Raw genomic sequence first — 18,542 nt, forward strand, 5'->3', positions numbered from 1 at the left:
GTCATCTATCTATCTCTCTATGTACCAAAAGTCCCTTTGGTCTACACATCTACACATCTCCCATACTACTGTGGTTTATGATGGTAAAGGTCCCTGTTAAAATGTAAATGTGATTTAGGTTGAGATCTACATTGAGCCATTAATACCCTTAATAGTGAATTTGTCAGATGAACTTGTGGTACCTCTGAGGGCACTATGGGGATAGAAGAGGATCCACACAAGTTTTGATGGGGAAAGAAGAGTAGAGGGACAGGTCTGGAGGAAAGGTTTCAAGACATCATAGTGGGAAGCCCTGAGGATCCAGGACAGAGGGCATCGATGACAAATCAGTCAACCAACAAATGTTCACTGTCTGCCATATGCCCAGTAGGTGCCCTGGGAGACACAGAAAAAGTAGGCATGGGCTCTACCCTCAATTGAAGAGACAAAAACAACGCACAAGGAGCAATAGTGAGCAATCCTAGGTAGAAAGTATTGGATCATTGAATGGTGAAGTTGAAAGGGACTTGAGAGAGATCATCTAGTCTTAGGCTACTTAGACCATTAGAGCTAGAAGATCCAACTAACCTTCATTTCACAGATGATCCAGCATAAGCCTACTGCAGGTTACAGAGCTCCAGGGGCAAAGTCTAGACTAGCACCCAGGCCTTCTGACTCCACAGCTTCCTCTAACATGCTAACTGCTAAATTGTACTGGCTGTGCAGACAGCTAGTACCTGGAGTAATCCTGAGCTCCAAAGGAATACTACACTATGAGTGAGAGAAACTCCTCCTAAAGAGTTCTAGAAAGTCATCTGTGGGGCATTTGTTAAGGGACAGAAGAACCCTAGAACTTCCATGAGAGGCAGCCCGAGGTCATGAACAGAGAACTGAACTTGGCCCCAGAGTCAGTAAGATCATTAAGTATCATCATATAACTGGCTGTAAATCTCTAACATTTACTAGTTACAGAGTGACTATGAGCTAGGCACTTAAACTTTCTGAACCTCAGTTTCCTTTACTGCAAAATGGTGGTAATGATAGCCACAGTTCTTACCTTTCAGGATTGTTGTGAGATCCAAATATGATAATATATATAGCCTGTTGCAAATTTTAAGGCATTGTATAATTCTCAGTTGTTAATATATTGTGTTCTTAGTAAAGGGCTCTTTTCAGGCATGCAGAGTAAGACTGATAAGATTGAGAATTGCAATCAGGGCAGGAAGAAATGATGACTGGTCATTTGAGGGAGGGAGGGGAAGGTGTCAACATGGGTCACTTCATTTGGAACTCAAAACACCCAAATGTCACCAAACGGATTCTAGCTTAAGGGTCAGGAATACCCTAGGGTGTTTGAAGGGTGTTGGGGCTGACAATGGATTCAGAACACCTGGGTTCAAGTGTAGACTGGGTCTGTGCAAGTCATTTCATGTATCTACGCTTCAGATTTCTCCGCTGTCAAATGAGGGGATTGATCTCCAAAGTCCTTTCCTGCTCTAAATTCTGTGAGCAAATGGTCCTATTGGTCTAAGCTTCATACAGATTCCAAGAAGGAAGAGCTCTGTTCAGGAGATATAGTGACCTCAAGAGTGGTCAGGGAAGACTTCCCAGATGAGTTAGAACTCAAGCCTGGACAGAGAGAATCTGAGTTGGATTTGCATAGGGAGGAAGGAGGAAGAGGGCCTGCCAGAGCAAAGGCTCCAAGGCTCCTGGAACAATAAGAGGACACATGTCTGTTCTTAAATGACAGTGGACTTGAGCTCCAAAAGCAACATGAGTTTATTAATGGACAATTCATGCCCTGAAAGAGAAACTTAGCCATGGATTTGCAATGTGATACAGAAGTAAGAGAGAAAGAATGATTTGGAGTGCTTACAAAGAGGCATCATCCTACAGAAGAGGAAGGCAGTAAGAATAGTAATCCCTTTGTGTTACTTTGACATAACACTTGTTAGGTTGATACTATCCAAATTGTCCTAAGGATTTCTAGGGAAGCCATGTGCTGTAGGGGAAAAAGCACCAGACAGGGATTCAGGAGTCTGGGGTTTTAGTATTGTCTTTGCCATGGACTCACCGAGTGACCTTGGGTGAATTCTGTCATTTCTCTGGGTCTCAGTTTCCTTTTCAATAAGTCAACAAGTGTTTCTTAAGCACCTTCTAAGTTCCAGACATTGTGCTAGTTATTGGGGATGAGCAAACAAAGAATAAAACAATACCCACCCTCAGGGAGCTTACATTCTGAGGGGAACAGGGGAAAATAAGTGCGTATGTAAGTATATACAGAGTAAATAGAGAATAAATACAAATAAACAATAGAGTAGTATGGAAAGGAGGAAGATAGAAGATAGATTAGATAGATACATGCATACATATATGGATGGATGAATAGATAGATAATTTACTAAGTGCTTATTTATACACTGTGCTAAGCTGTCAGAGTACAAAGAAAGGCAAACATGACAGTCTTTGCCATGAAGGGGTTTACATTCTGATAGAGGAAAACACTAAATGAAGGGGAAAACACTAAATGAAGGGGAGCTGGGAAAGGTGGAGGGAGGCAAGGTATTTGTTGTGGCATGGCGTGCAAATATCTTGAAAGTTCAGCAGAGGTCTGGGTCTGAGTAACGTAAGACCGATGTTGGCCTATCAGAACCTAGGATGGCTCCAGAGGCAGAGGCAAAGGTTTTGTTGGGAGGAAGTAGAGATGATGGCCCAAGGGGAGACTGTATCAGGGCAACAGTGATTGGAGATCAAGAAAGGCTTCATGAAGAAGGCAGTTCTTGAGCTGTGTCTTGAAGTAAGGAAATGAGGGATTCTGTGAGGTGAGGAGGGAATGCTTTCCAAGCATGGGAGATAGCCTGTAGAAAGGCACAGAGATGGGAGATGGAGTTTTATGCATGAGGGATAGAAAGAAGGCCAATTTGGCTAGATTACAGAGTACACTGGAGGGAAAATAACATACTGGGAGTCAGGAAATGTACATTGGGGTCACTTTGTAAAGGGCTTTAAAAGTTGAGTCAAAGAGTTTATTTTTGATCTCTGAGGCAACAGGATATTCCTAGAGTTTATGGAGTAGCAGAGTGGTAGGATCAAATCTTAAGGCAAATCACCTTGACAGCTGGATGGAGGTCGAATTTGACTGGCCTCAGGGGAGACATGAAGCAGATAAATCAATTAGGAAACTGTTGGAATCCTCTAGGCCAGAGTTGATGATGTCCTGAACTGAAGTGGTGACTTTTTGAGGAGAAAGAAGGGATGTGAGAGATGTTGTAGATGGAGAAAAGACAGGATTTAACAACTTACTAGATAATGTGAGGTGAAATGAGGAATGAGGAATTGAGAATAACGTTGAGATTACAAGCACAGGAGATCTGAAGAATGGTGGTGCCTTTGAAAGAAATAGGAAGTTTGAAAGAGGGATGAACGAGTGGATAAAGATAGTAAGTTCTCTTTTAGACTTATGGGGTTTGAGGTGTCTCCAGGACACACAGTTTGAAATGTCCAGTAAGCAAATGGTAATGTGTTATTGAAGCTCAGGGGAGAAACTGGAGCTGGATATATAGATCTGTGAGTCATTTTCATAGAGATTATGGTTCAACCCAGGAGAATTTCTCCTGTATAATAAGTTAGTAGATGGTTCTTTCAGATTTTATGGTAGAGTTTTCAGGGGGTTTTTTTTGCCTTTTTTCCATAAACATCATTCACATTAATCCATAATTCAGGTCTTTCTCATTTATTCCTGAAGGCTTCCTAGCTCGTCTCATATTTCCTCATAGGTTTCAAGTGGTCCCAGTGGTCAAGAAGCAGTGGAAAAATACCAGTGACTCATCAGTATGTAGCACTTTGTTATGTCCTGGCATATCAAGGAATCAGCAGTCCCTCACTGGACCAATCCAGGTGTCAATGAGTAGAATGTAACATCCACTTATAATCTAGTGAATTCTCTTCTGTAACCTGTCACAGATACTGAATCCAAGCATCACTCATTTTTCTAAGCTTTATTTATGTAACTTTCTATAATGTTAACCAGATGATTTATGATGAGCCATGGATAGGTCTTTGAAAATCATAAAGACTCTGAATGTTAGATCCACTTATCCCAAGTTTCAGAAGTCCTAGTCCATTTCCATATCAGGAAGCTCCAAAACAATATCGTTTTGAAGTTAAGTAATGCAATTTCACATTTCAAAACTCTGACAGTAATACTAAAATATAGAGAACTCCCTAAAAGGGAATAAATATACCCGGTGTTTGTTGGAATATAGCTACCAGATTAATAACGATGAAGATGATGGTAATGATAATGCCAGTAATGATCATGCCAAAAATTGCCAGAGGAAAACATCCTAGATCTCAGCAATCTAGTTGCACAAAGCAGAGCAATTGACTTGGAGATGAAATTTATAGTGTTCCCAATGTGACCCAACAAAAATTTCAGCTGCAGATATTTTCCCATCCTGTATTAACTTGACTTGAAGGGCATGAGCAGGACATACTAGGTTAATGTGAGAATTTAACATTTCAAGAGTAGAGAGCTTCAGAACCATCTGTCTTTGAGTACACCATGCAGTGGGGGGTATATTCTCTCCTCCCCACTATATAAAACAGATCAATATTAGCCAGGGTTGGATAGAGCTGAATTAATGTGAGAATAAAAGTTGGGGGTCACTTATCAAGGTGAATACATGGCCTCTCGGGGCTCCTAAGGTCAGATGGATGACCTGGAGGCTCCTATGCAAAGGTGACTTCCGACGCCCCTTCTTCTCCAGACGTGGATCAGGGATGATCCAATGATGGGGGGAAGCAGAGCATGAATTGCCCATCTGTGCTAAAAGGGGGGGACTGAGGAAGTGATTTCACTGGGCTATGACCACCTCCACTACCACACTTAGTGTCTGGAAATCCTCAAGACTTTGGCAATAGTATGATCTTTCAAAAAGTAGGAGATTCCCTAGAGTTATGCAGTTAACCCTCTCCCCTTCTTTAGGGGAACCTGCAAAAGCACATCTGGTAGAAATATTTGCACAATAAGTTATAAAAAAAACAGGTGTGTGAAAGGACAAATATAGAAAAACATATATTATGGCTCACTTAATGGGAAACTGCAAAACCAATGATCTCTAGCAAAAGTCCAAACATGGCCTTTATTTAAATCAGGAGAGAGTCTAATGGGTAAATAGGGGCACTTCCACTCACCCTTCTTCTAACCTCCTGACTTTTGTTTGCTTGTTGTCTTCTCCATTAGATGGGGAGCTCCTTGAGAGCAAGGACTCTCTTTTGCTTCTTTTGTATCCCCAATGCTCAGCACAGTGTCTGGTACAGAGTAGATACTTAATAAATGTTCACTGACTGACTGACCTGGCTACCCTATCTCTAAATCTAGTAATAGCGGAGGACTAAAAAAAATTCCCCCCCTTGTTGTGCCCCTACCCAAGGCAGCTAGTGGATATAGCACTGGGCCTGGAATCAGGAAGACCTAAGTTCAAATCCAGCCTCAGACACTCACTAGCTGTGTGGCTCTGGACAAGTCACATAAGCTCTCTTTGCCTCAGTTTCCTCATCTATAAAATGGAGATAATAATAGCACCTATCTCATAAGGTTGTTGTAAGGATCAAATGATGTGATATTTGTAAAATTCTTAGCACAGTGTGCATAAGTGTTATATAAATGTTTGCTATTATGATTATTAATAATGTAAATTTCAAGCTGCAGTTGAGCTCACCTTGGCAGATTGATGAAGAATGAATTGTAGTGGGGAAAGATTTGAGGCATACAGACTAACCAGAAGGCTATTCCAATAGTCCAGGTGAGAAGTCATGAGGGCCTGCCCTAGGGTGATGGCTATGTGGGTGGAGGTAAGGGGACACACATGAAGTTAGAATGACAGGACTTGACAATGGCTTGTCTAGGTGGGGTGTGAGGGAAGAGTTGAGGATGACATCCAAATTATAGACCTGAGTGAATGAGAGGACAGTGTATTGTCAATAGTAAGAGAGAAGGTCAGAAGCAAGGTAGGTTTAGAGGGAAAGATTATGAGTTCTGTTTTAGACAGATTTTAAGTTTGAGATGCTTATGAAATCTCTACTTTGAGAAGTCCTAAAAGCAGTCAGAGACACATGACTGCAACTCAAAAGAAAGACTAAGGTTAGATATATAGATCTTGGAATTATTTGCATAGAGATAATTCAACTCATGGAAACTGAAAAAATTACAAAGTGAAATGGTAGAAAGGGAAAAGAGCAAAGGGCCCAGGACAGAGCCTTGGGCAATACCGATACCCAAGGCTGATGGGAGTAACACGCATGAAGAAACAACAGAGGGGACCATGAAAGGTCAGAAAGACAGAGAATCAGGAGAAAGCAGAGTCATGAAAACCTAGAGAGGAAAGAGTATCCAAGAAGAAATCAATAGTATCAAATGTGGCAGAGAGGTCAGGGAGAATCAGGATTGAGAAAAATCCACCTGAATCTGGCAAGTAAAAGACCACTGCTAACTTTGGAGAGGGCAGTTTCAGTTGATCGATGAGTCAGAAGTTGGATTGCAGATGTTCAGAAGAGTGAGAGGAGAGGAAGTGGAGGCACTGGGTGTCGAAGTGCTTTCTCAAAGAGATTCACCATGGAGGGGAGGAAAGATAGAGGAAATAGCTTACAGGAGTGGTTCGATCATTTTCACTTTTTTTTGTTTTTTCTTTCTCATGGTTTTTCCCTTTTGTTCTGATTCTTCTTTCACAGCATGACTAATGTGGAAATATGTTTTAACATGATTATACATGTATAACCTGTATCAGATTGCTTGTTTTCTTGGGGAGATGGGAGGGAAGGAAGGAGGGAGAAAAATTTGAAGTTCAAAATCTTACAAAAATGAATGTTGAAAACTATATTTACATGTAATTAGAAAAAATAAAATACTGTTAAGAGTAAAAAAGGAGTAGTCAGATCAAATGAGGAAGTTTAAAGTTGGGGGAGACATAAGTGTGTTCGTAAGCAGCAAAGATGTACAGGGAGAGATTAAAGAAAAGAGAGAGGGCAGTTTACTGAAGAAGAAAGGGGTGGAAAGAATCAAGGGCACATGTAGAAGGGTCTCCCTTTGTAAGACAAAGGGCTACCTCTTTATCTGGAAGATGTCTGGATGGTTTAAGAATAGAAAGAGGAGGAGGCTAGAAGGAGGAACTCTCAGATAATGGTCTCAATCCTTTCAGTGAAGCATGGGTCAATGTCTTCAACTGAAAGGGTCAGAGGAGGAAGTATTAGGAGAGGCTTAGGGACAACGAGATAGCGAATGTTTGCCTTGCTGCAGTGAGGGTCTAGTTGAGGTTAGGTAACATAAATTTATAGTAGACTCAATCAGCACATTTCATGATTTCCTCCAGTTCTATTCAGCATTTTGCAAATAGAAGTAAAGGATGAGGGTGGTAGCAATCATCCAGCAAGGCATGATCAGAGATGGGACACGGGAGTAATGCAACTAAGAGGGAAAGATAGTAAAGAGTTGAATTAATTTACCAAAGGGTCCAAATATGGAAGGAAGGAGTGTACAGCCAGTGATGGGGAGAAGGCCTGGAAAGAGCTGAAAGGTAGAGAAAATGGAGTTGACTTAACTGTAATCTCTAAGGAAGAATGGATGGTAAAATATTCTGATCACATAAAGGAATTTCAGAGTTCATGAACATGGAAGTGTACACCTGTGCACAATGGCAAGGTCAAGAGTGTGACTGTCTCTGCATGTAGCTAAATTGGAGTAGACAACATGGGAATGGAGTAAATTGAAGAACTGTAAAGTCAGGGTACTTGAAAGAGTATCATTATGTTGAAATCCCCTATTACGAGGGCAGGAGATGGGCCAGGAGAGAAAGACTGTGAGCCAGGCACTGAACTCATTGAGGAAGTATGACAGTGTTCTGGGAATCTTAGATAAGAGCCACCAGGATATGGATTGGATGATAAATTTGGATAACATGAGCCTCAAACTCAAAACGTATAAAACAAAGCTCAGGTCCAGAGGGGGAAGGAATTTGCCCAAGGTTGCATAGCTAATAAGTAGTACAGTCAAGATATACCTCCCACTGCTTTGTGTTATAGTTATTTGCATTACTAACCAGTTGTTTGCCTAAACTTACGTAGATGTTTTAGAAATTAACTCTTTGAATTGTCTAATACCACTTCTTTATGTGGTGTGTGTATGTATGTTTTAAACCAGTTTGTGTTTATAGAGGCTTACGCATATGATTACAAGGGGTGTTATTCTCAGAAACATGATCCATAATTCAAAGCCATCCATTGGGCCAAAGCAAAAAATTGTCCTAGTGGGTCTAATAGAATTTAGAAGAAAACTACAATGGATTATGAAAACACTTGTTTGAAGAATCAGTATCAGACAATAACCCTGAAGTCTTAGAACTCAGGGATATAATGAGAAGTTTTTTTTTCTTTCATTTCAAAAATGAGAAAGTAATTTAAAAAAATGAGAAAGTGATATTGCCTCACTAGATCAGACTGTGAGGGGAGAGCTGGGGGTCACAGAGTCAAGGGACAAAAGAAAGGGAAGACCCAAACCTGGAAATAGACATGAAGAATGAATCATTTGAAAGAGAGATTTGGTCCCAGGACATTGTGGGTACTGATGATGAGTGAGATGGTGGGAGGAATCCATATAGTGACTAGGATATGATCAACCATAGCGAGAACAGCATGCATTCCAATAAAATATCACAGGTCTTCCAGATGAACTCCTAAGTTCAGGATGACTCCTAAGTTCGGGAAAGAAGAAAATAGGCAATAAGCATTTGTTAAGCACTTACTATGTACCAGGCACTGATCTAAGGCTGTCTCTGCCTCCAAGGAGTTTAAAATATAATGGGGGAAGACAGTATACAAAAGGAAGCTGAAAAAAATCAGGAACCCATATGACTGCAACCTTCTTGGAAAATAATAACATAATAAAATGTTTTTATCTGACCTGTGATTTCATTGGTGTAAGAACTTCCTGGGTGAAGCAATATCTTCTACCGATTCAGATTGGCACCATTTCTGCAACATATAGTCTTAGGGCTCATAGAGGTTGAGTGACTTGCCCAGAATCACATAACCATCATCTGGCAGGGGCTGGATTTGAACCCAGGTCTTCCTGACTCCAGGCCAGTTCCCTATGCACTATATCATGCTACCTCTTTGGTCAATATTTATTTAGAACAAAAGTGAGAATGAACCTATATATGAATGGCCACAGATTCATCTGAGAGAGAATGTAGCAATAAAGAGAAAGCCCTGCTGAATATATCAGATGTATTTCCTTAAAGTAGAAACAATGAAAATTGAGCAGACTTCATTATGTCCTGCTTCAAAACAAACTCATAATCAATAAACATAGCAAATTGGTAACATTCAGTAGGTGAAGGAGAGAAATGTCCTTGTATGGAAAGAATAGGCTTTCTGGGATCTAGTCTGTTGAGAGATTTAGATGGGATCAAATAAAGGAATGACAAAAGTGTCATTGAGTCCATTTTGGTTTCTAGGTTGGGAGAATCGACCAGGATAAACATTTGTTTGGGTAGCTAGGTGGCACTACAGCGGATAGAGTGCGAGGCCTGGAGTCAGGAAGACTCATCTTCCTGAGTTCAAATTTGGCCTCAGACACAGTGATCCTGGGCAAATCACTTCACACTGCTTGCCTCAGTTTTCTCATCTGTAAAATGAGCCAGAGAAAGATATGGCAAACCACTCCAGCATCTTTGCCAAGAAAACCCCAAATGAGGTCACAGAGTATCAGACGCGACTGAAACAACCGAACAACACGTCATATCCACGGTAGTAGACCTGAAATTACCAGCATCATCAACCAGCACAAATAAACATAGCTTCTGCTGAAGAAAAGTTAATGAAAAACGAAGTGATGTGGAGTAAAATGAGCAGAACCAGGAAAACAACATATATAATGATGATGACAATGTAAACAAAGACAACAGTAAAACAAAACTAAACACTAGGTAATTGCAATAACCAAACTTGGCTACAGAGGAGAGATGAGGACACAAACCTCCCTCTTCTCATTAGCAAGGTGGAGGAGGACTGTGTGCATAGAACGTTGCATACACTGTTGGTTGTGGTTAATGGATTGGCTACTTTGGCTTAACTGAGTTTTTTTCTTTGTTAAAAGGAAAGGCTCATTGTGTAGAGGGATGATATATATGGAAATGACTGATGAAAAAACAAAAGGCATCAATATAACTTTTTTTTAAGTCAGTGAAAAAGACCTTAGAAATGTCTCTGGGGCTTCCTGGGAAAATAAGAGTATTCCCATGAGCTATTTATTCTTGCATAGCTTCCTGGGATCTGCATAAAAACTTGGAGGTAAATCAGGAGTCTAGCTGTTCTCTGTGGAGCATGAAAACACTTCCCAAATGAGGAGGGAAGTTTATTTTATTCATAAATGTGACGATCGATTTTTAAAATGCACATACTTCTCAACTCCAACCTAAACATGTATTTACAGCTTCAGATGCTAGTTCAATAGTGGCTTGGATATCCAGGTTCCAAAGGGGAACAAATTCCTGGGAGTGCATATGGCTTACTTTGAAGGAGAAAAACTATAAAAAGAGGTAGCGTTGATTTTTATCATGATGGCCTTGGATTTCATCGAAGAGTCAAGAACTATGTAGATTACTCAGAAACTGACACCAGTAAAACCTTGTTCCTCCTCTATAGTTTGGTCTTTCCTTGCCATAGAATTCTTAGGTGAAGCAGTGATTATTATTAATCATTATTATTAGTGTTATTAATAATAATAGCAATAATTAATAACTAGTATTTATATTGCACTTAAAGATTTGCAAAGCACTTTACAAATATTATCTTGTTTGATCCTTGTAACAACCCTGAGAGGTAGGTGCTATTATTATCCCCATTTCACATTTGAGGAAACTGAGGCAGACAGAGGTGAAGTGACTTGCTTAGAAGCCACACAGCTAGTAAGTGCTCAGGTTTGATTAAAGCTCAGATCTTCCTGACTCCAGATCTATCATTCTATCCACTGCCTCTAATTAGGAAGCAGAGGTTCCAAAGGAAATTGAATTCTCCATGAGGGGCCCATATCCTCAATTCTGTGTGAGAGTTGTAACTTTAATAAAGAAAGCTTTTTCCACCTGTGGTATACAAGGCTGGTTTATCCTGGATGCTGAGAGGGAAGGACTAGGTTGGATGTGCTTGGGAACAGTAATGGGAAGAGGAGGTAAGGGAGAGACTCCAAAGGCTGGCTAGATGGAAAAGAGACAAGTGCCATGCTCCCAGTTTTCAGTGTGCTGGTGGCCGGGTTCAAGGACAGCTCTCCCATCCTGCAAGGTCACAGCCTTGTACCTAGTAATCACTCCTTGGATCAGTGCCAAAGGAGAGGAAGGTGTGGATGATGCAAAGAAGCTGAGAATGAGTAGGAAAAGAAAGGGGTCTCTCCTTCCTATTTTAGAGTCAAACAGTCGACATTTACAGAGTGCTATGGGGCGTAAAACACATCATCTCATTTAAGTCTTTACTAGGTAGGTAGGACAAGTATTATGATCTTCATTTTACAGATGAGGAAAGTGAGGGCCTGAGAGAGGTTAAGCAACTTGGCCCTGGTCACAGAGTTAATGAGCAGTGGAGACAATTCAAACCCATTCTTTCTTGATGCCAAATCCAGTGTTTTTTCCACTGTATACTGTACTTCTTCTTTGCATATGCTAACGCTTCTGAGCTCCCACTTCAGTCACTCCAGGGCTTGTCACTGGAAAATTATCCAGATTTTCCAGTTTGCATATCTTTCAAACAGAGACCAATGTTTAGAATAGACAGCTGCTGCTTCCCCTCCCCCTCCCCCTCCCTATTTCCTCCCAATCCTGATTTCTGGCTCCAAAAGCTTTATGACTTCTGCTTTCGAACCTTTCGAGTCACTGGGCTGCCGATTCCTCAGGATAATGGGCATTTCCCATCTGCCTAGCTTTCAGCAGAGGCTTCTCTGCTGCCGGCAGGACCAAGTACTAGGAACAGAGATGGACACTGGAACCTGCCTCTAGGGTAGAAATCAACCACTGGTATCAGTAGCTAAGGGCTAAGTTTTACAATAGTGACCCAAATCAAAATAGGAGTAGTAGGTTGACTCAGTCCACATCCCAGGGCAGAACCAATAAAACAAGCATTTAGCATGTAAGAGTCAGGACCCAGAGGTGGAGGCAGAAGGCAGAAAGATCAGGCCCAGAAAAAAAGGCAAATGACAAGACTATAAGATGACATTTGGGATTTTATTGCCAGACTAAGTTCCAGGGTACATCTTGGAGTCAGGATGCATTCATCCCGGACTATTACTCCTTATTCATCCACAAACACAAATCTGATCGATGAGAATTCATTCATTTGTTCATCTAACAAATATTTATTGAGCATCTACTACATACAAGGTCCTGCATTATAAGATGGATGAAAAAGTCATGATTCAAGCCTCATGGAGCTTATAGTCTAGTAGGAGAGTAACATATGAACTACAATGCAATGCATATTGATGATGACGATGAAGAAGAAGAAGAGCCCACATTTCTCTAGCGTTTTAAGGTTTACGAAGTGATTTCTTCATAACAGATTGGCAATACAAGTACTACAGCCCCCTTTTTATAAATAGAGGCAACTTGGTAGAGCGAATAGAGAGCTGGCTTCTGAACACGGAAGAGCTAAGTTCAAATCTTCCCTCTTCCATATACCGGTTGGGTAACCCTGTACAACTCACATCGCCTCCCTAGGTTCTCAACAATTCCCTGAGGCAGCATTGGTAGAGGGAGCTTCCTTGCTCAGGAGTTCCCTAATACCAGTGAAATCACAGGTCCAGTTCCTATCCCCATCTTCAGATGAGGAAGTGGGAACTTGGACTGTAGCAATGATAGACACCAGAGCCAGGACTGAAACAGTGATGTTTTCACTATAAGCTCAGTGTTCCAAGTACAGACAAAGTGACAAAGTGGTATGGGAGTTTAGTGGAAAGAGACAGCACTTCCAGCTGGGGAGACCAGGGAAGGATTTGTGGAGAAGATGGCATATGAGCTGGGCTCCAAAGAATGGGTAGAATCAAGCCAATTCAAATCCACAACTCTTTAGACCAATTTAAGCAATTAGATGTATATGCTATTGAGTAAACATTAATGTCACTTGGCATTATCCTAAATTGCTGTTTAGTGTAGCCAAAGATCTCTTAAGGAGAATGAAATAGGAGATTTATTCAAGATTTATCCAATTAATTAATTAATCTTTTTCTTCAAGATTAATATCCTTTTTCCCTGAGGTGTTATTATTTTGTCTACTTTGAGCTGGGAGTAGACCTATTTTTCAGCAGTAGACTAGGCCTAATAGCTTATATTATATGTGTATTGGCTTTAGGTACCTGTGGTAGAATGGGAAAAGTACTGGATTCTCAAAGGCCCTGGGTTCTAGTCCTAATCCTAGTTCTAGTTCTAGTTCTAGTCCTAGCTCTGCTACTCTCCAACTCCCCTTTATGGGCCTTGGTTTCCCCATCTGTAAGAAGAGGATGTCAAATTGAACATTTTTTTCAGGTTCCTCTCTGCTCTAATGTGATCCCCTTAGACTATCACAAAAATTGTTTTTGACAGCTGTAGTTGACAATGAAGACTACCCTCTAAACATTTTCCTTAGATATACCAGAGGAAGCCTACCTTTTATTCTCTTCCAGTTCATTCAGGAGCCCTAAAGGAGAACAAAAAAAATGTTACCTCTCTTGAAGGTACAAATTAGAAGTGCTTTGGCTTCAGGATAAGAGGCTGAGTGGCTTCTCTCTGGGGCTATCAATACAGAACATAAGAAAGTCCTACCTGCATTTCTCCGACTCCAAGTCCAGGATGTTTTCACTAAATTGGGCCTTCCAATAGCCATTGATTTTTAGTTCATCGAAGGCTCTCAGTGTAAGCTCTCTGAAGCTGTGACAGGTCCCATTTTGTACACAGTAGTATCACTGTGGCCTAGGCCAAATCCTGGTCACAGCCCATCCACCCAGCAAGGTCTCTGCCACTGTTTCACCTGGGAAATGATGAAGGCATTGAGAATTTTTGTGTCTCTTTTTCCAGGAAAGGGACCCCAGAGAGTGTTGGCAGAGGAAAGGTTGAATCAGAGTATGTGAGCAACAGAGAGGGAAGGATTTAATCCAGAGAAGGACTAGAAACTTCATCAGGTCTTGGAGGAGAACAGGCCAAGTTTACAAAACGTCTCTTTAATTTTCACCAGGTTAGCAGATGGATGTGAGCGAAATACAAATTCATTGACTTAAGCCCTTAGAGCCCCTCGAACAGAAAGCCCTGCCCAGTGTGGTCAGAACTTGGAGCTTCTCTGGGATGGCATACAATAAGATCTCTCTGGTTTCCACTTTTATCTCTCTGGGTTCCTTTCTTCCTTCCCTTTCTTTACGCCTGAGAATACTGCTATGATCCTCTGAGATAGGAGGAAAAAACAAAGAATTCCCTCGATCTTCCCCCCTCCATCATCAAGCACTGAGGCACACATTCCAACACACACACACACACACACACACACACACACACACACATACACATAACACATTTTTTTCTTCTCACATACATAGCATAATGTTCTTGTAATCATAGGTAAGAAACAGATATTTAAGTAAATATGGAGATTTGAAATAAGGTTACGAAGGAGAAAAAAAATCCCATCTAAGCAGCATAGCAACCCAGTAATCAGTAAGGTTGAAAAGAAGTGAAAATAGGAAAGAGCCTCTTAGTTGGCTGCTGTGTATCATTTCCTTTTCGAAAAAATGAAAAAGCTCCTTAAAATTATTGATCAGTGAAGGTTCACTTTTTAAAGAGAATTTATAACTGCACATAAAAAGAAAGCTTTCAGCTCTCCTCCCTTAGTCACTTTCTTTTAAAAAAGACCATAAATTCCACACCAAAATAAAGCTACATACACACACTCGCACACACACACACACACACACACACACATACACACATACACACTCATACATACACACTCACACTCACAGAATAAGTCCACTTATCCTGGCTTGCCATTAGGAGAAATCAATCACAGCCATTAACTTTGGGAGTACGAATAATATATTAGCCAGGACTTCTCTTTTCATCTCTCTAAAAAGAAGCCTTGTTTCCTTTTCTGAAATATGAGTCTAACCTGCGAACAGAAGTACAAGGACATGCTCTCCTCAGCCCTGTTTTGTTGTCATCATCAAGAAGTGTACATTAGTTGAAACTTTGCTGAGTTTGACCCAGGGTTGACACTACTGTACACAAAATGGAAATTGTCCCAACCTTCAGGGAGCTTTCATGGAGAACACTCAATGAACCAAAAATCAATGACGATTGAGAAGCAGCGTGATTTAGTGGAGTCAGGAAGATGCTCCTATGGGTCCCTTGCCCTCATTGGTCAGCTCCTTCCAGACTCTCTGTTTTAAGGAAAGTGTCCAACCCAACTCTCTTTCTTCCTTCATCCCTCTCCAGGATCTGTTCTTGATCCTGTAGACTTATTTCTATCTACTTAAAGCTCTTTGAGGGCAGGGATTGTCTTAGTTTTTGCTTCTGTCAGTATTCCCAGTTCTTAGCACAATGCCAAACTCATAGTATGCGCTAATAAATTCTTGTTGACTTATTGACTTAAATGAGGTCTCTAGTAGAGCGCTCCAGGGATCTGTGCTTGGTCTTGTCCTGTTTTAAAAAAATGATCAGAGACTTGGATAAAGGCATAGTTGGCATTCTCATCAAATTTGTAGCTGACACAAAGCTAAGAGGAATAGCTAATGGATGATGGAATCAGACCCACCCACCCATTCCCCCCACACACACACACAAATTCTGAAGGCTTGAATGCTAACCATGTCTAACCAAGGTGACATTTGATAATGATACATTTCTTATACTTGGGTACAAAAAAATCAACATTTTAAGTAGAAGATCAGGAAGGTGTAGCTAGATATGAGTTCATGTACATGAGGAAAGAAAAAGGTGGCTTAGGTTTAGACTGCAGTGTCAATATGGGAGCCAAAACAGCCAATTAAATCTTAGACTGCATTAAGATAGGCACAGTCTCCAGGATGAGTAAAGTCATTGTCTTGGATGCTCTGCGCTCTGATCAGAATGCATCTAGAGTACTGTGTTTGATTTGGGATACCACATGTTTTAGGAAAGGCATCAATAAGCTGGAGCACAAGAAGAGGGCAATCAGGATAGATTATATCATAGAAGGATTGGTTGAAGCAACTAAGGAGTCATTGGAAAAGAGAAGACTTAGGAGAGACATGACAGCAGGGGTCTTAGATTCAAACAAAGATTAGGCATGATATTTGGGCTGTTAGACATCAGAGCAATGCATGATAGTTACAGAATGGCAGATTTCCATTTGATATAAAAACTTCCTAATTAAGGTTATTCAAAGATGGCAATGGACTGCCCCAGAATGTAGCGGCTTCCCCCTTGCTACAGTCATTTGTACCCTCGGTGAGGGTGTTGGAGAGGGAATCTCATTCAAGTATGGGTTAGACTAGATGGTATCTGGGGTCTCCTCCAACTAAGAATCCCTGCCTCTGGCTCTGAATCTATTCATTCGTTTAGCCAACAAATATTTATTGAATGTCTACTATGTACAATTTGATCAAAAAAGATGATATTTGCAAATCTTTTAGCACAGTTGCTGACATGTAGTAATCACTTACCAAATACTTGTCTCCTTTTCTACAAGGACATTTTAGGAGATTCTTAGACATTTTGATGCATGTATGATCTCATCCACTTGGGTATGCCTTTCAGTAATGCAGATCACAGCCTATCCAATTCACAGATGAATCAACACATCACACTGTGATGTCACAGGTCCTCTTCAGAAACAAAGCACAAGCAACAACAACAAAGGATCACAGCCTGTCCTGTGTGACACTGGTCCATGTTCTCCTGTTAGCCTGCCACAGAGGGGCTAGCCAGCGTGTTGGAAGTTTTGCTCTAGGTCTCTTGTCATTATATGGAAGCCAAGGAAGCACATGAGCTATAAAGCAGGTATCCATTGCTTTTGCCAGTGACCATCCCACATTCTTTCCTAGTCAGATATCTCTTTGAGAATATCTTTTACCCTGCTCTGTAGTATGCAATTCAGCACTGGCAATAAAGCTCGAACATCTTTTTGCCATCCATGAATGTCTGTGTTGCCCTTTGAGATCTGAAATTTGAATTCCTTTGAGATTATGCTATTCCTTAATCTGTAGCTATATAGTACTAACACAAACATATTGATGTTAAAAAAGACGGACTTTTGTTTCATGGAGAAACTTGGTGACATGGAAATCACCCCAGTTTCTCAACTCAATCCAATGTGTTCTTTTCCTTCCATTCAGTTATGGGCCCGGCTCATTTTCCATCTGCAGAATCTATCCAAGATATGCTCACACATTGGTTCTAGCTCCCACCAGTGATATTTCCTAAAGAGTAAGGGTGGTCCCCTCCAACCCACATCCATTTAGCTGGTTAACAGTCAGATGATCTTCTACAAAGGAATATTTACTTCAAAAGATATAATCACAAACATACAGAAGTCCTCCCCTAACCCATGAGGTTGGATCTCCCTCTCCGATGCTAGTCTCTGGGGAGGAGATGAGGATCAGTTTCATAGCCTAGCTTGGTTCATTATGGAGCACTGGCCCAATTCTAAAACCCCACCTTGGGCTCAAGTCCTGAGCCCCTGACTTCACAGGGCTTCCCTGCTGGGCCTCTGGCTGCACTGTCCCAGCTGCAGTCTTGGCTTCCCCGTCCCCACGGCTACAACTCCTGAGTCTGGGAGGGGAAGGGAGTGGGTGGGAATCACCTGAACCTGAGGACAAATGAAACAGAACAAAACCCCATTGCTCAGAAAGGGGGGGGAATGTCAGGGTGGGGACTGAGGGGTGAGGGCAAGGTGATCCCCCTCCCAGTTCAGTTCACACCTCCTACACTGTGGGTGAACTGTGATGGTCACATTTCTTCTGGAAGCAGCAAGAAAGGGCTCCAGCCAGAAAGACAGTGACTCAGTCTGGCCAGATGCAGCCTGTCCAGCTAGGGAGACCACGTGGCAGGGGATACAAGGAGCTTCTGTGTTAGGTGACCTGAGTGTAACAAACCCACAAGGTAGGTGGCTTTGCTATTCTTCTTCCTAGCTTATGTATGAGGAAACTGAGGCTTGGAGAGGGGAAATAATGTGTTCGGAGTCACATAGCTTGAAAGTGTCAGGACTGGGGCTTAAACCGGTTTTATCACTTGTGTAATAAGGACAAAGCACCATGGGAATTCAGTGGAGGGAGACTTCACTCCCAGATTTTTTTTTTTTTGGTGGGGAAGAAGGATGAGGAAGTCTTTGAAGTACTGGGATTTGCCATTCTGTTTCCATTCATTCATTAACTCACTCAACATTTAACTGCCTACTATGTGCAGAGCCCTGTGCTCATCACTGAAAGAGACACATGCTTTAGATAAGACAGGGACTGTATCCTCATGGAATTTAAAGTCTAATAGATAGATAAGATACCCACCCAGATACCACTGGCAATT

This window comes from Notamacropus eugenii, chromosome X (assembly GCF_028372415.1).
Source record: "Notamacropus eugenii isolate mMacEug1 chromosome X, mMacEug1.pri_v2, whole genome shotgun sequence".
NCBI classification, from domain to species: Eukaryota; Metazoa; Chordata; class Mammalia; order Diprotodontia; family Macropodidae; genus Notamacropus; species Notamacropus eugenii.